Raw genomic sequence first — 27,425 nt, 5'->3', positions numbered from 1 at the left:
CTTTGTGTCTGGTGGAGAAATACCAGCCAAATACTGTAATACAAATATTTTTCTACTACTTTTTTAAGGGTAGTCTTTCTTTTTAAGACTTTTGATTATGTGTCATTATCAGAAAAATATTATTAATTGATACTTCCTAGTATTTCTGGGTGTTCTTAGGTATTCTTTAAATAAACAAAAATAGATACAGCAACAAAACCTGTGGTGAACTATTTGGAGAACACTTGATTAAACAAAGTTAGATTACCTTAGTATAGGTCTTTAATAGTCATGCACATTTTTTTAATCTCCCAGAACTACTCTAGTATTGCATATACCATATAAACACTGCATGTGTTTCCTAGATTTATATGAACGTGGGATTTTTTTTTGAGAGGTTGCTTAAGGGATCAGTGGTCTATGGAATAAGCTTGAGGAAATGCTGACTTAGCCTCCCTACTACTGTCTCCCATAGGTGTCATTTCTGCTGTTTTAGTAAAACAAAATGAACCTGTATCCCTCTTTATAAAACACCCTTTCGAGTATTTTATTTTTAAAAGAAATTATTTTGATATTTTGTTTTTGTTTGTAGACAGGGCCTTGCTCTGTCACCCAGGCTGGAGTGCAGTGGTGCAATCATGGCTCACTTTAAGCCTTGGCTTCCTGGACTCGAGAAGTCCTCTCACTTCATCCTCCTGGATAGTTAGGATTATAGGTGTGTGCCACCATGCCTGGCTAATTAAAAAAAAATTTTTTTGTTCAGACAAGGTCTCACTGTCCTGTCCACGCTGTTCTGAAACTCCTGACCTCAATCCATTCTCCCATCTTAGCTTCCCAAAGTGCTGGGATTACAGGTATGAGCCACCATTCTCAGCCTGAGTATTTTACAGAAGCAAAATAGTCACCCTAAGCTCTTTCTTTTCCTGGTGAAACGTCCTCCGTCCTTCAGTGGATTCTTACTGTACTCTTATTTGATAGACCTTTTTGCCATACTTACTATATTTTATTGGATATATTGCTATCACTTTTATTATGCTATAAGGTCATTTATGACAAGGGATGTCTAATTTTTCTGTGGTTTGCAATGTCTGTCATAGTACCATTCATGTACTATGTGCTTGGTTAATAATAAATTGAATTGAACACTATTTTACGATTTTAATTTAAGTATATTATCACCACAAAAAGTACAAGGAACCAGTGCCCAGTGCCGTATTAGATGTTTGGAATTTCACAATGAGATTAGATAAGGTTTTTATTCTCATGGACTGTGTTCATTTTTGCCAGAAGTTATGACTTTGCCAATACTGGCTTTGTTTTAGGATTGCTATTAATTTTTTTTTTTTGAGATGAGTTTCACTCTTGTCACCCAGGCTGGAGTGCAATGGCGCAGTCTTGGCTCACTGCAAGCTCCATCTCGTGGGCTCAATCGATTCTCCTGCCTCAGCCTCTTGAGTAGCTGGGATTACAGGTGTCCATCACCACATCTAGCTAGTGTTTTTGTTTTTTTTTGTTTTTTTTTTTTTTTAGATGGAGTTTGGCACTTCGTTGCCCAGGCTGGAGTGCAGTGATGTGATCTTGACTCACCACAACCTGTCTTCCAGGTTCAAGCGATTCTCCTGTCTCAGCCTCTTGAGTAGCTGGGATTACAGGCCTGCGCCACCATGCCTGGCTAATTTTGTATTTTTAGTAGACATGGGGTTTCTCTATATTGGTCAGGCTGGCCTCAAACTCCCAACCTCGGGTGATCTGCCTGCCTCAGCCTCCCAAAGTGCTGGATTACAGGTGTGAGCCACTGCACCCTGGCCAACATGGTGAAACCCTGTCTCTGCTAAAAATACAAAAATAAGCCAGGCTGAGGGGGGTGGATCAGTTGAGATTTCAGGAGTTTGAGATTGCTATTAATTTAAAGCAGTTTTTCTTTGAAAAATGATTGGCTGGGTGCGGTGGCTCACACTTGGAATCCCAGCACTTTGGGAGGCCATGGAGGGTGGATTGCTTGAACTAAGGAATTTAAGACCAGCCTGGCCAACACAGCGAAAACCCAGCTCTACCAAAAATACAAAAAATTAGCAGGTGTGGTGGCATGCACTTGTGGTCCCAGCTACTTGGGAGGCTGAGGTGCAAAGATTGCTTTAGCCCAGGAGACAGAGGTTGCAGGTGAACTGGGATCCCACCACTGCACTTCAGCCTGGGTGACAGAGTGAGACCTCATCTCAGACAACAACAATAAAATGAGACATGGCAATTAACAAGCCAGATAAAGTGTATTTGGCACCATGTTAGCTAGATTTTTTAGGTAAACACTTTTAGGAATTACTGCATAGTAATTGTGTCATATATAAGGTTCATGAATGTTTTAAGGTTCTTAGCTTCTCTTTCAGAGTCTATACATTGTGTTCTACAGAGTATTGGTATTCACATCATATAATTATGTGAAACATTTCCTCCTGAATTTCTTCTTAAAGAAAATTAAGTATCCTAATATATAGCTAAATATTCTTCTGCAAGAAACAGTAAACCATGTAGATGAAAATAAGGTTATTTCCTTATCTTCCAACATTAAATTTTTTTTTCAGGAAGGTAAGCATGAGTCAGTATTTTCTGTCTTTCCCCACAATTATTTGTAGGAAGATATCCCTAGCAAACCTACTTTGAGAAGATAAAAAAAAAAAAAGATACATCTATTTGACATGTATTCTGTTTGTTTGAAGAGGACAATCAGTAAAAAAGATAAAATGGGGAATTTGTTTAAGAGAGTTTTTTGGAGTATGTTGAATGTTCTTCACTTTGTAATAAAAGAAATAATTATGTACTGAGATCCCTCACCCTGCCATAAACTGTTAATATTGGACAAGTCAGTTTACCTTTTTGAGCCTATGTTTCTTCCTTTGTAAAATGAGAAGGTAGTATTAGATTATCCGTAAGGTCCTTTCCAGCTTCCCAGTGATTTTATGTACGATGAAAGCTGACTAATGTAGTAAGTGTGAGATACTGACAGATTGAGAAATAACTTCTGAAAAATCAAGGAATATTATGTATATATATGTAATTTTGTCATGTATATAATTTTGTCATATATATATTTAAGAGACGAGTGCAGTGGCATGATCATAGCTCACTGCAGCCTTGAATTCCTGGACTCAAGCCATCCTCATGCTTTGCCTCTTGAGTAGCTGGGACCACAGGCACATGCCACCAGGCCTGGCTGATTTTATTTTATTATTATTATTTTTTTTGAGACAGAGTTTCACTCTGTGGCCCAGGCTGGAGTGCAGTGGTGCGATCTCAGCTCACTGCAACCTCTGCCTCCTAGGTTCAAGTGATTCTCCTGCCTTGGCTTCCTGAGTAGCTGGGACTACAGATGCCCACCACCACACCCAGCTAAGTTTTATATTTTTAGTAGACATGGGGTTTCATTATATTGGCCAGACTGGTCTCAAACTTCTGACCTTGTGGTCCACCCACCTCGGCCTACCAAAGTGCTGGGATTACAGGTGTGAGCCACCTCGCCTGGCCGTTTTTTTTCTTCTTAGAGATGGGATCTCACTTTGTTGCCCAAACTGGTCGTGAACTCCTGGCCTCAAGCACTCCTCCCTCCATATCCTCCCAAAGTGCTGAGATTACAGGTATGAACCACTGTGCCTGGCTGTGTGTTCTTTTGGATATATTTTATTGTTTTAATTTTTTATAAAAAAATTATTTGTGGTATATATGGTAACTCACATATGGTAACTTCACTTATTAACCATGTAAAATTTTTCGAAAAAATCCTTTTTAAAAAAAATTTTTTTTAAGAGACAGGGTCTTGCCCTGTCACCCAGGCTGGAGTACGGTGGTGCAGTCATAACTAGGCTCAAGCGATCCTCTTGCTTCAACTCTCAAGTAACTAGGACTACACGCACATACCACCACACCCGGCTACATTAACTATTTTTACTCAATTGCTTTTTCTTGAACCCATCCTGATGAATTGGTGTTTATTTTAAAAATTTCTTAAATCCCTGAGATACTAGTTTATTGAAGCCCTTATCGTACAAGCATTCATAATCCCAGGCTTTTATAGATAGAGATTACAGAGGGGCACAGAAGTTTTCATCTCTACAGTCATTTCCATTCAGACATCCCACAGCTATAGTGTCTAGCCATGTCCGTTGGCATCAAAATCTTTATTGGTGATTCTCTAGTTACAGTATAGTATGAATTGAATGTAAAGCAAAATTACAGATAATGGAAAACTGCAATATTTCATGATGTTCATGAAGGAACCTTTGGAGAACAGTTGCAGTCACATGCAAAGTGCCTTGTGGAGGAGAGGCTGTGACAGAGTTAGATTTGTTAACAATTATAGAAGAGAAATTTGCCAATAGAATGATTCAATAGAGTCAATAGATGCTTCAGCAAAAAGTGTTTTAGATAACAAAGAATTAAGAGGTATCTTTGTGGAAAAATTACCTTTGTTTGGATAAGGAAAATCAACTTTTGTTGATTCTCCTCAGAATTAGCACATAGTTATAATGACCTAAATTTATGAAATAAAATTATATAAGCTCTTCTAAAAATAATTTTCATTTTGAAATTAGAATTCCAATCAAACGTTCTTTTCAATACTTAACTATGGAAAATTGTCCTGCTTTTTTGTTGTTGTTTTGAGACAGGGTCTGTCTCTGTCACCTAGGCTGTAGTGCAAGGGTACGATCCCAGCTCATTGCACCCTTTGCTTCCAGGGCTCATGTGATCTTCCCACCTCAGCCTCCCAAGTAGCTGGGACTGTAGGCATACTTCACCAGGCCTAGCTAATTTTGTACTTTTGGTAGATATGGGGTTTCACCATGTTGCCCAGGCTGGTCTCAGACTTGTAGGCTCAAGCATCTGCCCTCCTCAGCCTCTCAGAGTGCTGGGATTACAACTGTGAGCCACTGTGCATGGCCACATGGTCCTGTTTTTGTATGCATGAACTAGATTGCTTTAAAAAAACCCAGTGCTAGTTATCTATGAATATTGAGTGCCCTGTAGATTTATTGCCAAAGATGAGAATGGCAGCATTTCCTAATACACAGTACTATTTTTACTATCACCATTAGAAAGCATTTATCGTATATTTCTCTTTACTTTTTGTACACTGTGTGTTAAATTGATACTCTTACCTTTGCAGAAAAGGGAGATGGAGAAAACAGAAGAAACACTGAAGAAATAACAGGATTATAGACAAGCAAAGAGTACATTCATGTAGGACGTTTCTTAATTTCTCAACTTAAATTTATTCTGTGCCACATAAAATTCTAGGTTCCACAGAAGATGCCCTTTTTGTCCGTGGGTGGCTCCTGTAACCCAAGTTGAAGTTAAACATTTTTCATGGAATTTTCCACACACAATTTGAAAATAACATAAAGCTCTGTGTGACTCTGTGTAGAACTGTTTTGTGGATGAAATAAGGTATTTGGATTTATATATTTGAGTGTAAATATAAATAATCTTTTGGGGAAAGCACAGGGACTCTGTAAGAATGGGAGTCAGATTTCTTTATCCATTGTGGGTTTGTATATTTAACATAGGTTTGTTATCAAGTTCTGACACTTACCTCTGCATAACTATTTATTTCCTTTGCATTCATTATATGTTTCACTTAGTTATCTCCAATCCCAGAGTCCCCTCCACTTTTTAAAAACTCCCTACTTGTAAGAGAAGGACAGGTAATGTTCAAAGTCTAAAATTTGGACTCAAGTCAAGAACATTGATAACACTGATTTTATTTGCTGGTGAGGAAAGAGAAGTCAGCCTGTAATTCCAACACTTTGGGAGATTACGGAAAGAGGATCGCTTGAGGCCACAAGTTCAAGATCAGCCCCCATCTCTACCAGAAAAAGCCCCCAAAAAACAAAAACAATCAAGATATGCAGCCTAACTTTCAGTAAAAAACAAATCTTCATAAAAGTAAGATTTTTAAAATAAGCCTGCCATAGTACTGATAAGACAAAGAGGAAGGAAAAACCATTAGAAGCAGTTCACATTCTTTTCACTGGAAGAGAATTTTTTGACTCTTAGGTGGTCAGAGCTGATCTCGTTTGTAAGAGATATTTCTTTCTGAAGGGAAGCTTTTTTCCTGCCCTTTAAAGTAAAAATAAGGAAAATTGTTACTGCCTAATTTGCTGAGTATTTAAAAACAGCTCCAGGGTGAGTGAGAAACATGTTTACTGAAGTTCCTGGATAGTTTCTTATATGACTGATGTGACCAGTCTAGTTCTAGAAAAAGTCTGGAGACTCTTGATTTTGGAGGATAATAAATAACCAGTCTTTTGGTAGGGTAAGTCCTTAGATGTTCTTGGTGTTATGTAACTATGTAACTTAAAATATAATTTCTGGCAGTTCATGTGACCCCATTTTTATTTAGTCATATTGCTGTGAGTCAGGGTTGGACAGGTAGAACTGAACTTTTTAAAATTTTTGTGAGTTGGAAAATTCCCAGGTCCTTTTTAAGGTAAGTAAGGAGGGACTTTGAGTTTGTGCTGGCTTTATACTAGACTCACCTTGACGCCATCAGTCTAGGACTGTGTATAAAATGGTTAATAAGAATTTTGTTCACCACAGCAATCGTGTTTTTTAAAAAAATGTTAAACAGAAGAAACTAATGCAGTTTGGATGTTTGTCCACTCCAAACTTTTATTTGAAAAGTGATTCCCAGTGTTGGAGGTGGGGGTCTGGTAGAAGTAATTGGATCAGAGTCAGATCCTTCAAGAATGGTTTAGAACCATCCCCTTGATGATAAGTAAAGTCTCATTCAGTTGGTTCATTTGAGGTCTGGTTGTTTATAAGTCAGGGATCCTCCCTCTTTTGTTTCTGCTCTCCCCATGTGAGACACCTGCCCCCCTTTTTCCTTCTACCATGATTGTAAGCCTCCTGAGGCCCTCATCAGAAGCACATTGTAGGTCTTTGGTTATACAGCCTGCAGAACTGTGAGCCAGTTAAACCTCTGTTCTTTGTAAATTTCTCAGCCTCAGGTATTTCTTTATAGCAATGTGAGAATGGCCTAATACAGAAACTGTGTTTTACCAAAACAGCTCCACTCTCCACAGTCAGTCACATTTTCTCATTTTTAGTGTTGGCAAAAACCAATTTTCAGTTCAGGTATTTATAGTCTGTGGGCAGAGTTTCCATCAATTTTTAAAGTATTTTATGATTTCAAGAGCTTGTAAGAGAAGTGATTACATTTTTGAGAAACAGCTATGAAAATGGACCTGGAAGTGTTTCCCTACATTTCTCCATGTAATTAATTCATATTCTAACCTTGCTTCTTGTAATGGGGTATATAGGAAATGATACTTTTATTAATAGGATCTCTAAATTATTTCTAAGTGTTTTCATTCCACTATTACATTTCAGGACAGCATTTTCTTCTTCTTAAGCAGGGAATCTTAATAGGAGAATATTTTTCTGAATTTTAATTTGCTTAGAGAAAATGAAATACTTAGAGAATTTTTATTCTGATTAGAAATTACAATAGAAAAATCACATAAAACAAACCGTGAATAATCTGACATTTAATATACTAAGTTAATGTGTTCAATTACTGTTATTTGGGTTTAGAAGGAAAGAAGTGTTGCCCTAGCCTGGAAAATAATGTTAACAGATAAATACACTGAGATATTTAATACGTTCATAACTTGGTATGCATTTTTTTTTTACGGAAAATATTAGAGAAGTATTAGTATCTTTTTCTTTAGTACTGTTTCTTCACCTGTTAAGATATGTAGGTAGAAACTATTATTTTAACTCTTGTATGCTGCGTAGATCTACAAGTGTGCTCTCAGGAATTATTGCAGGTTAGATTCCATGGGAAGCCTGAGATAGAGTTTAATATGCAGGATGTTCAGTAAATACCCTTTAGATCAACATCTGTGAAACAGGGAAAGGAAGTAGAATTGGACAGAGGGAAAAGTTGAGTTGTGATTCGGTTCCAATGACATCCTCAACTAACTCATGCGCTGGACTTAGATTTCGATGCTTTTATGACTTTGCACTAGATGTGGGCTGCCTTGAGAAAGGAGCATAATTTTGGGCAAAGCTGCTCAGGCAGCCTGAGTCCTCCATTAAGGGGAACTCGGTGGTTTGTCGGAATATTCTGTACAGGAATATTCTCTTGAATCTGTTTTGGTTTCTTTGCTTATTTTTCTTCCTAGTTTCCCTTGTGCCTCAGGGATCAGTTATATTACTTTTCTTTCTTTTTCTCTAATCAAGAGTAGGATGCTTTGATTTAACTGCTTTAAAGATACACTGGCTGGGCGCGGTGGCTCACGCCTGTAATCGTAGCACTTTGGGAGGCTGTGGTGAGCAGATCACCTGAGGTCAGGAGTTCAAGACCAGCCTCGCCAACATGAGGATACCCTGTCTCTACAGAAAATACAAAAATTAGCTGGGCCTGGTGGCACATGCCTCTAATGCCAGCTACTTGGGAGGCTGAGGCAGGAGAATTGTTTGAACCTGAGAGGCGGAGGTTGCAGTTAGCCAAGATCGTGCCATTGCACTCCAGTCTGGGCGACAGAACAGACTCTGTCTCATTAAAAAAAGATTTACTAAGAGTCTCTAAGAGTCAGTACTTTTAGAAATTGTTTTGGGATCATTATGTGTAAGATAACTATAGTTTTTTTTTTTTTTTTAAATGTGTGTGAAACTGTATGACACTATGGTATTTTCATATACATAGTCTCTTCCCAAGGTTTCTTGAGATAATCTGCCTCAGATGGCATTGCAGTGTGTTAGGAAGGCAAAACAATAGAAATTAATATTTGACATTAGACTTTGATTTATCCAGTACATATTTATCGAGTGCCTACTGTATTCCAGACAGTGTTATATAGACTTTGGGAAAAACAGAATTTTGCAGTAAGAAAATAAACTTGACAAGCAGGTATTGCCACAATTGAAGGATTTCTTTTTTTTAGAGGAGTTTTGCTCTATTGCCCAGGCTGGAGTGCAGTGCTGTGATCTTGTCTAACTGCAACCTCCGCTTAACTGGGTTTAAGCAATCCTTCCGTCTCAACCTCCCAAGTAGCTGAGATTGCAAGTGTGTGCCAACACCTGAAAATTAGCCCGGCTGATTTTTGTATTATCAGTAGAGATGGGGTTTCATCATGTTGGCCTGGCTGATCTTGAACTCCTGACCTCAAGTGACCTGCCTGCCTTGGTCCCCCAAAGTGTTGGGATTATAGGTATGAGCCATTGCACCTGGCCCAATTGAAGCATTTCAAAAGTCCTATGGCTCATCAAGATCTGAATCTGAAATAGTGAAATTACAGGATTTTTTTTCCATAGTGTAAAGGTACTATAATGTGGAGAAGTACATCAGATTTTTTTCATCTGAAGAAACTACTGGTGCGTTTTGAAGTTAACAGCTAAATTTCTAAATTATAAGTTGAATAATTGCAAAAGATACGATTTGGATATTTGGTATTGACATTTAAAAATTAAATGGTTGCATTGCTCTTTTAAATGTATCCAGTGGAGTTTAAATACCCTAGCAATTTGATACTTGCCTTCATCTCTTTAAAAAAAATGGTAAGGTGCAAGATATTGTTGATATAAAGTACTTTATGTTTCTGATGGAGAAGACACTGCTGTATTTCAGACTTGTGGCTCTTGCCAAAAATTAACATTGTTATCTTGCAGTCATCTAGGTCATGTTGCATGGGTTCCTGTCTTCTGCTGGCATCTTGACTACATTGGACCTTTGACTCCTTGGGTCTATTGATACTACCTTACTGCTGTTGATACCTTTTCACATTATAGTGTTGATGCACCGCTCTGCTGAGCCAACTTCTCCACACTTAGGAACCTTGAAACTAATTTGTATCGTGTTACTCAGTTTGTGGGACCATTTGCATCTTAATGATGGTATGCCTTCTGTCTCAAAAGCCCCTCTACAGTGGGCTGTTAGGCAGGATATTCAGTGGGACTTCCTCATTCCCTACCATCAGTGGAAATCCAGTATTGTTGAGTGTTGGAGTGGTCACAAAATTGACTCAAAAAAAATTTCTGATCTTCTCTCTTTTGACCCTGGTTATTAGTAAGCAGTTTGGTCACTTGAATGTGGCCTTTCCCCAGAGAGAGATCATGTCCTCTTTGCGCTTCATTGTTAATGATCAGGATGAAAGATCTTGGCAATTACATAGACCTATTTTGAAAATTCCTGGGCATGATGTGTCTTTTTTTTTTTATTATTATTCTTTCTCGCAGAGGTTGCCACAGGCCAGCCTGCTAGGTTCACCCCTCAGGTGACAGCCTACCAAAAAGGAGGTTAAAAAATATTTTTGGTTCAACTGCCCAGATTCTTTTGTAAAGTTGACAGTCTTAAGTCAGAAGTATGATAACCATTTAGTGAATATACAGATAGCTAAGTCTGTCTACAGTGGTTCTTATGGGTCGAGGTATGGGGGTAGTGAGGTATAATGGTTCTCCGGACCTTTCTTTTTTTTAAATGCTCTTGTTTCTTTTGCACTGACTCTTCTAGATGAAGGGTTTGAGCCTGAGGAGAAAATTATTATCAACAGTCATAAGTGCCTTAAATAGGCCAGGTGTGGTGGCTCGCACCTGTAATCGCAGCACTTTGAGATGCCAAGGTGGGCAGATTGCTTGGGTTCAGGACTTCAAGACTAGCCTGGGCAACATGGCAAATCCCTGTCTCTACAAAAAATAACAAAAATTAGCCGGGTGTGGTGGTGCAGTGCGCACTTGTAAACCCAGCTATTAAGGAGGCTGAGGTGGGAGGATCACTTGAGCCTTGGAGGCAGAGGTTGCAGTGAGCTGAGATTGCGCCACTGCACTCCAGCCTGGACAGTAGAGGCAGGCCTTGTCTTAATTGAAAAACCAAAAACAAAATTCAAGTGCTTTAAATTTAACATAGTGCGGGGTCTACCACCCCGTCCAGATGGCTCTGCCCATGGTTTGGTTCTCATTCCGCATAACCAGAGATGGCCCCAACCCTCTAACCTTACATGCAAAATACCTGTCAGTGTCTTCAGAAGTCTTGTCCCCCCCCCCCGTTCTTGTAGCCATTGCTCAGTCATTCCATAAAGTGGCTGAATGCCACCTGGCTGTTGTATGAACAAACAGGAGAGGTTTGGCTGATTGAAGTTTGGCTGAGTTTAGAAGTAGGGCAAAATCTCAGACCCTTCATGGTTGACAGTGAGAGTATGGGTGCTCTCTCTGGAGTGTCCATTTGAGAGCTACATAGCCCCATGTCATGTTTTTCAGACAGTTTCTCCACTTAGCAGAAACATAATGACTTGTATTGTAAGAGTGATTTTAAGAGACCTTTAGGTATTTGAGGAAACATTATGTAGTTCTCATGATTGCTGAGATTTCTCCAAAATGAGTCTAACCTAGATTAATTGGGGGAATTTCCTGGAGGGGCTGTGTGACTCATTTATTCTTTAGGTGTAGCCTGCAGGTAGTTTATCTCTAGGATGGAGTCATCTGGTTAGGATAGGTATTATGAAATCAGTCCCTGACTTTAGCTGAAATTGTTAGTATTACGATTTTATCTCTAAAAGGTATTCAGGTCAGCATCAAGTCACTAGCCAGAAATTGACTTGGACTTCTTCATCCAGACAGATTACAAGGTAGATTCTGTGTAATTGCTTATACAACTTGCTATTCCTGGATTAATGCTTTAGTTTAAGTGGAAAGGTCAACATAGAAACATAAAGAGGAAGCCACTTGAATTTCTAAGGTAGACTTTGATGGTTTATGGGATTTGTCAAGCTTATTTTTTCCAAGACCCTAGAGGACCTAGTGGAAGTCAGTACTATATAGATTGACCTCATCTTGCTTCTTACAGATCCTGTTTGTAGTAGCCTTTTATATAATTCAAAAGGAAAATTAAATACATTTGGTCCTCCGTTTGTTGGTCAGATTAATCATCTTAGTTGATAGAATTGCATGCTTATAGAAAAATTCATTGGGAGCCTAAGACAATGTAGAAACAAGGGGTACATATTGTTAGAAGGTGATTGTCCTTGGGCTTCTTGCATTTCCACATGTTTTGCAAGCAGAAGCACTGACTGCCTTTGTTTTGGACTATCCTTCCAGGGATGCTTGTATAGTAAACAGCCATGGAAAATAGACATAGTTTCTCCCTCTGGAACAAAGGGCAGGTATGTTTACGTGTATATAATAGAAATAATTTCTCTCTCCAGAGCAAAAGTCAGCTATAATTACTGTGCATTATATATTTGGGATTCCTGAACTCAGGCTTACTTTCCTGTAAATGAACTGGGTATGCAGACATCCATTTGGGCTCATCCATGTTGCTTCCATGATATGTGGGCATAAGGGGAACTGATGGAAACGTGCTGATATTTAAGCTCCTTGCTGGGATGTGACTAATAAGTCATTTGTCTCTGATCTGAGTGTCATGTCCTCTACCTTCATCCTTGAAAGGGTGGCAGGCTACCTTGTTAGTTTACAAGTAGGGCAAAATCTCAGGCCCTTGACACAGTTGACGCTGAGATTATGCATGCTCTCTCTAGAGTGTGCATTTGAGGGCCTCATAGCCCCATACAAAGAAAAAAAAAAGGATCCATTTGAGAAGTAAATAAAAATTTCAAAGGCATAAATCCTTCAGTCTAGCAATGCCATTTAAATGTATATGCCCTCTAGCTAACTTAAGGAGTATCACAAGTTATCGCCCTTGAGACAAGTCTGCCTCACCGCTTATTTCTTTTAAATAAAGTTCTGTTGTAACACAGCCACCCCAATATTTATTTGTATTGCCTATAGTGCTTTTGCACTACAAGGCACAATCGGGTTGTTGCAACAGAACCATATGGGCAAAGCCAAAAATAATTATTATCTGTTCCTTTACGAAAAAGGTTGCAGAGCTCTGCTGTAGCCCTCTAGCCCAACATTGTTTACTTTAAATGTATTTGCAAAACTGTATCAAAATAGATATACAAAGTTGTTTAGTGCAGAATTATTGATAATATTGTAAAACAAACAAACAAACAAAAAACCACCCAATGAAAAACTAAACCACCCCCAGGATATGTGAGAGGTTTTTTTTTTTTTTCTGCCTGAGCACTGCTGCATTCTTTAGATTGTAAAAAGTCATACCTTGTACTGAATTCCTGGTGAGTCTGGCATGTGGCCTTACATACTTGTTCTTTAAATATACGTGTATATTTCTTCTTCTTGACCTGGTTTTAGAAAAGAGGGGATTGTCAGATAATACAATCTGGGAAAGAAGGCAAGGGACACCAGATTAATTTGGCAAACCTCTGTGTATCACAAACTCTACGAATGTAAGAATCACCCAATGAGGGTTGAGGTGTTGCTGTTGAATTTTAGATTTTAGTTCTAGGATCTTGGAAAGCCAGTCAAAAAGCAACTTAGGAAAACAAAGTGTTGACCTAAAAGGAAGAAGCTGAGGCAAAATTAATATAGAACTAGAGAGTATATTGGGGCCAAGGTTGAGATTGCAACCTGGGAGCATAGATTCAAGTTGCTCTGTATATGCACATTGATTAGCATCTTTTACAGGTGGATTTTTAGAGGCTAAACAGGTGGACTGATACAAAATTGTTAGAAATTTTTGTTAGTTTACAGAAATAACATTGATTAGTGATTGGCTATACATTGTTAAGCTGTCTGTGTGCCATTAGGTTAATTTATCGCTAGTTGTTGCAGTAGGAAGCAATCGACAGATGAATACGTAGCTCAAAAGTGAGGAAGTAGGGTGTAATTGCTGCCTCATTTTAATGCCTCTTTGGGCCTGATTTATAATTTTTTTTGAGACAGGTCTAGCTCTATCGCCCCAGCTAGAGTTTAGTGGCAAGATCTCAGTGCACTGCAACCTCTGCTTCCTGGGCTCAAGCCAACCTCCCACCTCAGTCTCCTGAGTAGCTGGGACCACAGGCACATGCCAGCATGCCCAGCTTGTATTATTTTGTAGAGGTAGGGTTTCACCATATTGCCCAGGCTGGTCTTGAACTCCTGAGCTCAAGCTCTCCACCTGCCTTGGCCTCCTAAAGTGCTAGGATTACAGGTATGAGCCACCATGCCTTACCCGGGGCCTGATAATTTGAAAGGGCTCATATTCTTCAGATAAAAGTTCTTTTCTCAAAGTAAACAAAACAAAATCAAAAGAGAGAGATTGAAACAGTAACAACAAAAGGTGTCGCTTTGGTTGCTGATGAGCCACACTAACTACCGGTTATTTTTATACAGTAAGGGAAACCCTCTGATTCTGTGCTGAGATGTATGGATAAAAATTTAGAATGAGGTGAAAAGCCTGGACTGACTAAAGCTTACAAGAGAATTAAGTTGACTTTAATTTGAATAAATCTTTGGTAAGAAAGTCAAGACCAAACTGTTTTTGGAATTTGGTAGCTGTTAAGAATTAGAGGAGTTGATACCTTGGTAGAAAAGAGTTTTAGGAATCAACCTAAGGAGAAAGTAGGCAAGGTTCTAATACTTTGGTAGGCAGCATTGGCTTAGGTGCAGCTTGCTAGCAGACAACATTAAAGGTATTTGAGAAGTATTTTACTCACTGCCTTTTGCTGTAAATGTGGTGACCATGTGTTTTGAACAGATGAGTATTAATTCCTTTGGTTAGACATAGGAATTAAACTTCATTTATTCACAAAGTCTCACATATTTGTAATCTCCTGATGGGCTCTTCTTACCCACTGCACAGATAAACCCAATTTGCTGAGACAGTGTTATCGAATGGAGTAAAGAAAGAGTTTAATTAATGCAAGCCTGGCCAAACAGAAGAACATGAGTTTATTATTACTCAAATCAGCCTCCCTGAGAACTCGGAGGGAGAATAAGGTTTTTAATGGGTAATGTGCTGGCCAAGAGGATATAGAATTATCCTTTTGCTGATTGGTTTAGAATGAAATTATAGGGCTACAGAAAACGGTCCTCATGTGCTGGGTCTACCCACCTCTGGGTAGAGACCACAGGACCGGCTGAGTCATGAGTCATTGGTCCCAGTGGAGTCAATTTGTTGTCAGAATGAAAAACTCTGAAACAAACATCTCAAAAGATCACCCTTAGGTTCTACAATAGTGATGTTATCTATAGGATCAATTGGGGAAGTCACAAATCTTGTGATCTCTGACCACATGACTCCTGAGAAGCAAAAGATTATAGAAACTATGCCTACATTTTATTAGAATTCGTACCCCTCCCATAATCCTAACCTTGTGACCTTTCATTAATTTTCTTTCTCTGACCAAGGAGGAGGGTTAATTTTAGGGAGGGACTGTTATCATCCTTGCTTCCAAGTTTAAGTATAAACTCAATTTCTCCCTTGGTTAACTTGGCCTATATCCAGGAATAAGTGAGGACAGCCAGCCTTTGAGCTTAAAGCAAGATGGGGTCAACCATACTAGATTTCTCTCACTGTCATGATCTTTGCAAAGGTGATTTCACATTTATAAAAACCCAGTCATAGTTAAGTGTACACTTGACAACCTCATCAAGAGGAAGTGTATGTGAGATAAGAATTGCATCAGAAAAACTGGGACATGTGTGCCTTATTTACATAGCATAGTTTTAACTGATGTGTTTAGGGGATGAGTGGCAAACCTGCTAATAATTGGGATAGGAGCAGAAGCAGATGTATCAAGCTCATCTTGAGGTCCTCTTGCAGAGAGTTCAATTCGTTGTAATCCCTGTGTTTATATTTCTTAAAGTATAGAGCTGGAGAAACACTATTTTGCATAGCAATGTTTCGCATGTGTTGGTATTAGTAGGTTAACCCTTTTGAAAGGGTGCTTTTCCCTTTGGAAAAAATGTGGAAGTAGTGAGAGGGACATCTATTGTTATTTAACCTGTTGCCTAAGTTCTATGTATTATATTTTGCCTCAAACATTAAATTTTCCAAATGTTCAAGCCATCTAAGGTAGACAAGAATCATAGAGAACCATTGCATCCTACTCAAAGCTAATATAACCATCTATTAAATAGATGGATGAATAAGATCACTTGGGAAATGTGTTCAATAAACATGTATTAAGTGGTTTATTTTTCTATATGGGCAGTTAGGTAAGCATGTTATTTCAGGTGGCATATGTGGAAGCATTTTGGGACTATGTGTAGGTGTCACAATGCTAAGCTTTCTTTTAGTTAATCAGGGAAGTCTTCATGGAAGAGCATGAGTAGGTGTGCATAAGAAACTGAGGGTGGTATGGATTATATCAAAGGAAACTATATCATATTTGAAATTAAAGAGTAACAAGGTTTAATTTTTTATTATATGAGATAGATGGAGAGAGGGTAAGACATCACTTTTTTTTTTTTAAGATTTTATGTATGTTATACCAATTTCATGTTTACTTCTTTCCCTTTATATTTTTCAGTTACATTAAGAGCATCTTGAGAGTAGGAATTATCTCTTCTGCTTCTTTGCTATCCCTTATAGAACAAAATTATAGACATGCTTAACAAAAGTCTCAGTTTAAGAAAAAAGTTTAACTTTCAAATATGGAAGGTGTGAGCATTTCTAGTTAGTCATTGGGCATAATGTGGGTCAAGATGGGGCATGGGGCAAAGAACTGGGGCAGAACATTGATAGTATTTCTCTTGTCGAGGTCCAAGCTGAGGCCATTGTGTCATGCTGAAATGGGAAGGCATGGGTAAGCTCCTGAGCTAGCAGGTTAAACTAGTGTTGGAACAGGAAACAATGACATCAACAGTGGCTTAGCATACAGGTGTGGATCAGGATTATTGTCAATCATAAGAAAGCAGTTTGGGAATGCTATTCTGAATGAGTTATGTGGCTCAGAATCTGTCTTAGGAAAACAAGCTTGTATAGGAGAGCACAAGGATAAAATGCTTGTTCTTTACAGAGAAGAACTTGTTTAGACTTCCTATGATTTTACCACAGTGACTGAAACCTAACATATATGAGTTCTTATATTTAGTGCAGTTGTCCATTGAACAACATGGGTGTGAACTGTATTGGTCCATTTATACTTAGATTATTTTTAAACCAAACATGAATTGAAAATACAATGTTAATGGGATGTGCAACCTGCATATATGGAGGGCTGACTTTTCCTATAGGTGAGTTCCACAGGAATATGAGTATGTGCTGATTTTGGTATATGCAGGGGTGTTCAGTCAGTGCCCTGCTTATACTGAGGGACAACTGTATACTGTATTTATTTTGTGGGTTTGACCTATAATAGTAGGGAGTATGATTCCAGATAGTTTAACAGATTTTTTAAAAATTGTGAACCCTAGTGATCAATATTTGTCGGATAGATCTTTTCTTGATAGGCCATGTGATTAGTAGAAGGAAATGATAATACCCTAATTTAATGAAATATCTGAATTGAAAGGAGAACATGTTACTATTTCTAGCGTACATGGGTAGGAGTAGAATAAAGTGCACAGTTCCAGGTGGTTTTCCTTCTCTTCTAAGCACATTGAGGCTTGTCCTCTAACTGTTGTATAAGAGACATTAAATGTGGTAATTATGCTATTGAGGAATTTAAAATTTTTGTTTTGGTTGACATAGTAAAACTTTAGCTGGGATTATAAGAAATAGTCCTAGACAGTTTTTATCTCAAACAGATTATTTGAACAAGACTTGTTTCATAGAGATTTTTTTTTTTTAAGTATGGAGTTTGGTTTCATTCAGTGCTTGCTTAGAGTATTTTTTGAGCATCTGATATGTGCCAGATACTTCTAGGTACTTTATGCCTTTTATTTTATTTAATCTTCATGGGAGCTTTAAAAGAAAGGTATTGGTATTTTCATTTTTAAAAGGTGAGGACATTGAGGCTTTCTTTACCAAACAGAGTAACCACCCCTCCCATCTTCCTTAAAAAATATACCAATTGATGATCACAACTTACTGATCATTGTGTCCAGTCCATTATACTCTAGTATGCTTTCATACTTCTGCTTCAATCATATGAGTTGTACCCTTACCAAGAGCCAATTTTATTGGTTCCCAAACTTCTTAATAATTACTTATTTAAAATTAAGCAGATGGATTCATAAAGAAGATTATCTTATGAAAGCTGAGTGGAATGTTTGGAAAGACCCAAAGACAAGGAGATACAAAACTTGCTATTGAATTAGGTGTAAATAAGACAACATTAATAAATTGGAGAAAAATCTGTATGACTCTGAATTTATTTCTTTGCAAATACATTGGTTTTTGTTACACTTTAAAGTTGAGGTCCCCAACCTTTTTGGCACCAGGGATTGATTTTGTGGAAGAAATTTTTCTGTGGATGGTGGGGGTTGCAGGGGATAGTTTTGGGATGAAACTATTCCACCTCAGATCATCAGGCATTAGATTCTCATAAGGAGCACGCCATCTGGATCCCTTGCATAGTTCACAACAGGGTTCATGGCGCCTGTGAAAATCTAATGTGACCTGATCTGGCAGGAGGCGGAGCTCAGGCCGTAATGGTTCCTACCCACTGCTCACCCCCTGCTGTGCAGCCTGGTTCCTAATAGGCCACAGAGTAGTAGCCATCCGTGGCCCAGGGGTTGTGGACCCCTGCTTTAAAGAAACAAGGTAAGTACCGTGGAGAATGTGTTATAAGTATGGCTCAGGCAAGAAAGGCAAAGTGGAAAACTAATCCAAGGACCCATACTCAGAAAAGCGTTTTCTTTGTTTTTTGTTTTTCTGAGACAGAGTCTTGCTGTGTCAGCCAAGCTGGTAGGCTGGAGTGCAGTGGTGTGATATTGGCTCACTGCAACCTCCGCCTCCCGGGTTTAAGCGATTATCCTGACTCCTCAGTAGTTGGGATTACAGGCGCCTGCCACCACACCTGACTAATTTCTGTATTTTCAGCAGAGACGTGATTTCACCATGTTGGCCAGGCTGGTCTTGAACTCCTGACCTCAAAGTGCTGGGATTTCAGTCATGAGCCACCCAAAAAAGGTTCTTGATACTGACTTTGGAACAAAATGAAAATGAGATACAAGATAGTGACATAAGAAGACTAGAACGTCAGCTTTATTAATGATAAGATGGTAAGAATTCCTGGCTTTAGAGCTGCTGCTGCCAAAGGAGCTTGCCAGTGCTGCAAAGAAAATACCCAGAATTTCTGTCTTAGACCATTCCATAATTGGAAGAATAGTGCCAATCAGTAATATTGACAGCTTTTTATTACACTAGCTCCACATATACAAGAACCATGCATACCAGGCAACAAGCTTGCTTCCTTTGGGTATACGGTAGGTGAGGGAGAGGAAGGAGTTCTTCAAGGTAGAAGGCTGAGGTTAGAAAAAGGTGATTCCTAAATTAAAACGTTTGGTTATGTCTTACGTTTAAAGATATTTAAGGTAACATCAGGCTTATTCATTATATTTTTAATATACTTTGGAAATCATGAAAATGTATTTCATAGCTGAGAAGGAACATTCAAGTCTAGTCCTATATGACTTACGAGTTTGTGCCCCCTATCCTTTTTTTTTTTTTGAGATGGAGGCTTGCTGTGTCACCCAGTGTGGAATGCAGTGGCACTCACTGCAGCCTGTGCCTCCTGGGTTCAAGCCATTCTCCTGCCTCAGCCTCCAGAGTAGGTGGGACTAACAGGCACCTGCCACCATGCCTTGCTAATTTTTATATTTTCAGTAGAGACAGGATTTTACCATGTTGGCCAGGGTGATCTTGAACTTCTGACCTCAAGTGATCCGCCTGCCTTAGCCTCGCAAAGTGCTGGGATTACAGGCATAAGTCACCGCACCCAGCCTGTGCGCATTTCACTAAAATCACATTTATTGAGGTTTCTTAGGGGCACTCTCCTGCTTGCTTTTTCACATTTATTTATGTACCTAAATTTTCCCCTTGGGACTTTGATCACAGAACCTGTTTTGTTTCACTTAGAATAACCCTCAATCTGGAAATCATGTATTAAACGACATAATGGGATAGAATTGTAGCCTATAAAAAGTGAAGAGAAAGAGAAGATTACCACCTAAGAACTTTAAATACTTCAAATGCATCTGGTGTCCAGATCCAGAGGAATTACATTGAAAGAATTTGTGGATAGCTCCTCATACACTGTTTTTTTTTTTTAAATGAAAGTAATTCATGTACATTGATTTACAAAAAAAAAAAGTTCTTACATAAAAATTGTTAGTTACCAGTGTGGTGAAACATGGAAGTTAATAGATGCAGTGGTTCCTTTGTAGTCTTAGCTGAGATGATGAATTCGTTTTCATACTTTAAGAGGATCACTCATCAACTGTAGTGTCTTAGAAAGGCATGTTTAGGATTTGAGCTACTGAAAATGTTCTTGTGGGAATAGTTAAAAAACTCGGAATGGGAAGACTAGAGTGTATGGGAATAATACTCTCCAGATTTTTGAATGCTGTCATGTAGAAGATGATACAGATTTTTCTGGTGTTCCTCTAGAACAGAGGTAGGAATTTTTTTTTTTTTTTTTTAAAGACCAGGTAAACATTGTGGGCTTCGTGTTACCACTTAACTCTGCCATTGCAATATGAAAGCAAGCAGTCATAGACAATATATGGTAAACAAATGGGTATGGCTGTAGTTCATCAAAACCTTATTTGTAAAAACAGGTTGTGGGCTGGATTTCACCAGCCAGTAGTGTGCAAAACTATTCTCTGAAAGAGCATCATTTCCATGTCAGTCTAAAAGTTTTAGAGAACTTTCCGAGAGAATGTGGGTTTTAGCAGTGCAAAAGACCGTCTTGAGAGGCCTAGAGTCATGTTATTAACAGCAGCAGTGTAGCATGCTGTTGACTCAAGCTAACTAAAAGAGAGGACCAGAGGAATCATAAGACTTCTGCCAACTTTTCTCCACAGATTTTCTGTGCTTCTCTGACCAAAGTTTTCTGATTTAATCATTAATATTTACAGTTTAATGGCAAAACATCCAACTCAGTAAATAAGTCTGTGTTAAACTTGGCTTTCTGTAATTCTGCTTAACTTATTTTATAGTTTCACTGTATTTTATCCAGTACAATATTTCATTTTACATATTTTATTGTACGTATGCATTTTATATAATAAAGTATGCATTTTAATGTGTATATGTAAATACTATATCTATAACATACATACATGGGGGATTGGTTCCAGGACCCCTGCAGGTAACAAAATCTGTGGATGCTCAAGGCCCTTATATAAAATGGCGTAGTACTTGCATATAACCTATGCACATCCTCCTATACAATTTAAATCATTTCTAGATTACATATAATACTCAATACCATGAAAGAGCTACATACATAGTTATTATACTATGTTGTTTTTTATTTGTATTATTTTTTATTGTTGTAATTTTTCCCCAAATGTTTTTGATGTGAGGTTGAATGAATCTGCAGATACAGAAACTGAACATACCTAGGGCAGACTGTATACGCAATAAAACAATACACATTTTAATGTATGATAAAATTAGTTTTGAGTTCAATTTTGATAGATGTATACAGTCTAATCAAGATATAGACCATGTCCATCACTCCAGAAATTACCCACTTTCAGTTTTCTTCAACACCTTTGTCTTGGAACCAATCATCTGATTTCTATCACTGTGAATTACCTTTAGCCTATTCTAGAAATAACTTCATAATAATGAAATTGTACAGGTTAAACTCTTGTGTCTGACTTCTTTGACTCAAAATGTTTTCAACATTCATCTAAGTTGTTGCGTGCATCAGAAATTAGTTATCTTAGTTGAATAATAGTTTTCCACATACCAGTGCTTATTTGGCCATTCATTCATTGATGTATATTTGGATGTTTTAGAGTTTTTAAGCTATTATAAATCTGTTGTGAAATTCTATTTAAGGATTTTTATGGTCATTTATTGTTTTTCTTGGATACATACTAAGTAGAGGAAATGCCAAGTCACATTGTTAACTGTGTGGTTAATATTCTGTGGAAGTGGAAAGTGTTTTTTTAAAATGATGGTACCGGCCGGGTGCGGTGGCTCAAGCCTGTAATCCCAGCACTTTGGGAGGCCGAGGCGGGTGGATCACGAGGTCAGGAGATCAAGACCATCCCGGTCAACATGGTGAAACCCCGTCTCTACTAAAAATACAAAAATTAGCTGGGCATGGTGGCGCACGCCTGTAGTCCCAGCTACTCGGGAGGCTGAGGCAGGAGAATTGCTTGAACCCAGGAGACGGAGGTTGCGGTGAGCCGAGATCGCGCCATTGCACTCCAGCCTGGGTAACAAGAGCGAAACTCCGTCTCAGAAAAAAAAAAAAAAAAAAGAAGAAAAAAAAAATGATGGTACCATTTTATAGTCCTATATTGATAGTATTTGACTGTGTTCTCACCCAAATCCCATCTTGAACTGCAGCTCCCTTATCCCCATCTGTCATAGGATTCCCCACGTGAATCATGGGGGCGGGTTTTCCCCGTGCTGTTCTTGTGATAGTGAATGTTTCATGAGATCTAATGGTTTTACAAAGAACAATTCCCCTGCACACGCTGTGCCATTATGCAAGACGTTGCCTTTGTTTCTCCTTCACCTTCCACCGTGATTGTGAGACCTCCCAAGCATGTGGAACTGTGAGTCCATTAAACCTCTTTTTCTTCTTATTTTTTTGAGATAAATTCTCACTCTGTCGCCCAGGCTGGAGTGCAGTGGTGCCATCTTGGCTCCCTGCAACTTCTGCCTCATTGGTTCAAGCTATCAGCCTCCTCAGCCTCCCGAGTAGCTGGGAACACAGGTGCGTGCCACTACACCCAGCTAATTTTTGTATTTTTAGTAGAGATGGGGTTTCGCCATGTTGGCCAGGCTGGTCTCAAACTTCTGACCTCAGGTGATCCACCCACCTTGGCCTCCCAAAGTGCTAGGATTACAGGTGTAAACCTCTTATTTATTTATTTATTTATTATTTGTGAGACATTCTCACTCTGTTGCCCAGGCAGGAGTACAGTGGCATGATCTCAGCTCACTGCAACCTCCACCTCCCCAGTTAAAGTGATTCTTCTGCCTCAGCCTCCTGTGTAGCTGGGATTACAGGTGTGCGCCCCCATGCCCGGCTTTTTTTTTGCATTTTTAGTAGAGACGGGATTTTCACCATGTTGGTCAGGCTGGTCTTGAACTCCTGACTTTGTGATCTGCCCAACTTGGCCTCCCAAAGTGCTGCACCCGGCCCGAAACCTCTTTTTCTACATAAATTACCCAGTTTTGGGTATTTCTTCATTGTAGTATGAAAATTACTAATATGCATATGTAACACATTACTGTTGCAGTTGCTCAACATCCTCTATTCCACTTGGTATTGTTAGTCATTTAAAGTTTTGTTATTTGTGTAGTAATATCTCATTATGGTTTTAATTTGCATTTCCCTGATGGTTGATGATGTTGAACATTTTTCATGTGTATGTTGTTTATTTATGTATCTTCTTTTCCTCGTTTTTAAATCAAGTTGTCAGCTTTTTATTAAATTTAAAGGCCAACTCATAATTTTGGATATAAAATCTTTCATCAGTTATATGTATTATGAATATTTTCTCCCAGCCTTTTCATTTTCTGAATAGTCTTTAGAGAGGTATTAGGTTTTTATTTTGATAGACTCATTTACCAAAGCTTTCACTGTCTTTTCTAAAAAAAATCTTTGATTACTGCAAAATTGTGAAGAATTTTTCTTGTTTTTTCAGAAGTTTTATAATTTTAGATTTTACATATAGTTTCTTTTTTTGGAGGCAGTTTCTCTGTGTCAGCCAGGCTGAGGTGCAGTGGTGCGATCTCAGCTCATTGCAGCCTCTGCCTCCTGGGTTCAAGTGATTCTCCTGCATCAGCTTCATGAGTAGTTTGAATTACAAGTGTGTGCCACCATGCTCAGCTAATTTTTGTATTTTTAGTAGAGATGAGTTTTGCCGTGTTGGCCAAGCTGGTCTTGAACTCCTCGTCTGAAGTGATCTCGAATGACTTGGCCTCCAAAAGTGCTAGGATACAGGTGTGAGCCAGCGCACCTGGCTTTACATGTATCTTAACCATTTGAAATTAATTTTCGTTTACAGTGTGAGAGAGTGGTCCTTCCACTACATAGTTGGTTGTTCCAGCACCACTTGTTTGAGACTATCCTGTCTTCATTTATTTATTTGGTGCTTTAGTTGAATATCCTTTGACCACATGTATTGAATCTATTTCTATACTCTCTTATTTTTCTGGTAGTCATTATGTCTATTGTAATTTATGCCCGCCTAACTTTGCTTTTCCTTTTAAAAATTATTTTGCCTATTCTGAGCCTTTGTACTTCCATATGCACTTTAGAATCAGCTTGCAGTTTCATTTTAGAAAGGATTGCTAGAATTTTGATTGAAATTGCATCGATTGTTTGTTTTATTTTTTGCTACTCGTCCACTTTATTATTTGGAGAAAAGTTTACTTTGTAATATGCTTTATGGGTCATTCATTTGTGTTGTTTTTAAGTTTTATTTTTAAAATTAACTTGGAGTAAAATGGACTTTTTTTGGTGTATAATTCAGTAAACTTTAACACATGTGTAGTTCTGTGTAACTCACACCACGGTCAAGATATATACAGAGCTATTACCCTATAAACCATGTTCAGGCTGATACTTTCCTCTTTTCTCACCTGTTAATCCCTGGCAGCCATTCTGTTCTCTATTACTGTAGTTTTATCTTTTGGATACTGCATATAAATGTAATCATACAATACAGTATGTAATGTTTTGAAACTGGCTTCTTTCACTACACATAATTACCTTTGAGATTCATCTATGTGGTATATATCAGTAGTTCATTCCCTTTTATTGCTGAGTGGTATTACATTATATGGATGTACCATAATTTATTTATGTTAAAGGGCAATTGTGTTGTTTGTAGTTCTTGGAGATGAGTAGAGTGGCTATGAACATTTTTGTGCAGGTTTTTATATGAACATAAGTTTTCATTTCTATAGTTTTCATATCTCACGTAGGAATAAGATTACTGGATCATATGATAATTTGTAGAGTTTGCTTGATTAATTGATTGATTGATCAGTTGATTGATTGATTGAGTCATGGTCTTGCTCTGTCACTGAAGCGAGAGTGCAGTGGTGTGGTGAGATCATAGCAAACTGCAGCCGCAAACGCCTGAGCTCAACTGATCCTTTCACCTTAGCTTCCTGAATAACTGGGACCACAGGTACAAACCAACACACCTGGTTAGCCTGGCTATTTTTATTTTTATTTTTTGTAGAGGTGGGATCTTGCTGTGTGGCCCAGGTTGGTCTCAAACTCCTGGCTTCAAGTGGTCCTCCTGCCTGAGCCTCTCAAAATGCTTGGATTATAGGAATGAGCCACTGTCCCTGGCCTTTTTTCTTTTTAATAAGTGTTTGTTTTTTATATTGAAAGTAATCACATTCATTAGAAAAATTTGGGATATGTGGACTTAAATAAAAAATTGGAAAACTATCGCCATTGTCTTTCTGCTGAAACTCAAACACTATAGAAATTTCAGTTTGTTTCCTTTTCTTCTTCTTCCTCTTCCTCTTTTTCTGTTTGTACCTAGCGGTAATTGTACTGAAGAACATAATTTCCATCTTTATCTTAATTGCTTATTTATATATAAGACTCACTTCTTAATAATTTTCTGATTAGTATGTGACACATTAGCTGCCATGTGTATAACCATAATTCACATTTATAGAAGTGAGTTACTGTGGTGGCATTTTAGACAATGTGACTGGCTCATGTGAGATAGTTTTGACTGAACAACCTTTATTTATTCATCATATCCAACCAGTTGCCTATCTCAAGGATTATATAGTTGATGCCATCCACTTGATTTGCCATTCAGACTGAGTAAAGCCTTAAGGCAGCTGCCTACTTGTCATTTTTTTATTGTGCGAAAGATTATTTCTGTAGTAAACTTGCCTTCTAAATTAATAATGTTGTTTGTATTCTTGAAAGGAACAGCATGCAAATATTTCCATGTAGTTTTAGAAATCAATTGCTGCTATCTCTATATTTTTCTACCTTGTACCTTTATTTTTAAGTGTTGTGGGCTACTCCTCTTTTCAGAACGTTGGCTCCTGTCTAGTGATTGCTAAGTCCTTGACGTGGCCTTGTGGAACTCGGATAAACATTTTCTTCTCTGCATTTGGTTGAAGTGTTTATCAGTGATCTTCCTGTCATCTTTGCAGCCAGGAGCTTGGCTAAAAGGATTGTTTGGCTTGAGGTTTAGTGGATCAGATCAGTCTTCCAAGGCTTTCTGACCTGGCTTCTCACCGTTGTTGAATATTAGAGAGTGCCATTAAGGTAATAATCAGACCCTGTATGTAACTCAGAATTTCGACATGAAAAAAAAGCAGCTGCTTTTACTCATTTAACAGGGGACAAAATTCTTCAGTTCTGTGTAATGTGAAGTGAACGCACAGCACTCTTTCTTTAGAAATGAATGTAATTAGAAAACCTGGACAGAATACGTGGTCAGTAGCTGCAGGCAGATTGTGAAAGAACATCAGATTTAAACATACAAACAAACCTCCAGGATCCCCTTCAGTACAGCCAAAAATCTAGAAGTGAACACTGCAGAAAAACATAGCCAGATCCAGAAGCCCTCTAGCTCTGGCTTGAGCGATGAGAAAGGATGAAAAGCTTAGAGGGAGTTGAAGTCATCCCTTGTTATTTTTTCCTTCCTTTTTCCCTGTTTTCTTACAACTCAGTTCCAGGCAATCACATGGTAATGACATCAGCTGGCAGCTGTTGGGTGCAGGAACCAAAACTAAGGGAGGTTAACTTCAGCTCTCTTTGATGGAACCATAGTTCCAAGAGGCAAAGCCAAAGCCCATTGCTGTTTTTATTGTATCCTTTCAGTGTTTTTCACCAAACCAGGGCGGTTGTAAAAGTGGCCTCTTTCAGGCAACTGTACACAAAAAGATACCCTCAGGAAATTGGAAAAGAGAGGAAGGAGCTTGGGAAGAGACCTCATGAAGTCATATACAAACACCTTGGCTCATGAATCTGATCTTAATTAGCATATTTTACAAAGACTTTAAAAACAGGTATGGGATAGAACTCCATCCGGGTTGCAGACTTACCATTGGGTGGCACAACCACAGGAATAATCCAAGTAGCACCGCAAAGGTGTTGCAAACTGAATGGACATTGGAACTACAACCTACAGAGGGCATATTGGAACTTGCAAGCTGAACTAACCAGGTTGATTGCCTGCTAAAAGAAAAATATAAATATACTTTATAGGATTTAAAAATATCCTAATTTTTTTTGTTTTGTTTGGTTTTTTTGAGACAGGGTCTTAACTGTTTCTTACAGGCTGGAATGCACTGGTACAGTCAGGGCTCATAGCAGCTTGGACCACCCAGTATCAAACGATCCTCCTACCCCAGCCTCCTGAATAGCTGGGACTACAGGCACATGCCGCCACACCCGGCTAATTTTTAATTTTTGTAGAGAGGAGGTCTCACTGTCTTGCCCAGGCTGGTCTTGAACTCCTGGGCTCAAGTGATGCTCCCACCT

General features: G+C 38.5%; 1 protein-coding gene and 1 long non-coding RNA gene across 7 annotated transcripts in view; both read left to right on the top strand.

The window, feature by feature from the left end:
- Nucleotides 1-27,425, top strand: part of TCF12 (transcription factor 12) — a 370,182-nt gene that overhangs the window by 79,955 nt on the left and 262,802 nt on the right. The gene's annotated exons all lie outside the window — the stretch shown is intronic.
- Nucleotides 1,841-18,666, top strand: LOC116564545. The gene is made up of 3 exons (XR_004274958.1): nt 1,841-1,851; nt 12,124-12,128; nt 16,658-18,666. It is a non-coding gene; the product is annotated as an uncharacterized LOC116564545 (long non-coding RNA).

Source organism: Sapajus apella, unplaced genomic scaffold (assembly GCF_009761245.1).
Source record: "Sapajus apella isolate SASKATOON/1434 unplaced genomic scaffold, GSC_monkey_1.0 scaffold37, whole genome shotgun sequence".
Lineage (NCBI taxonomy): Eukaryota > Metazoa > Chordata > Mammalia > Primates > Cebidae > Sapajus > Sapajus apella.
Note: the sequence above shows the minus strand (reverse complement) of the source record. Positions and strands in the feature narration are given on the sequence as shown.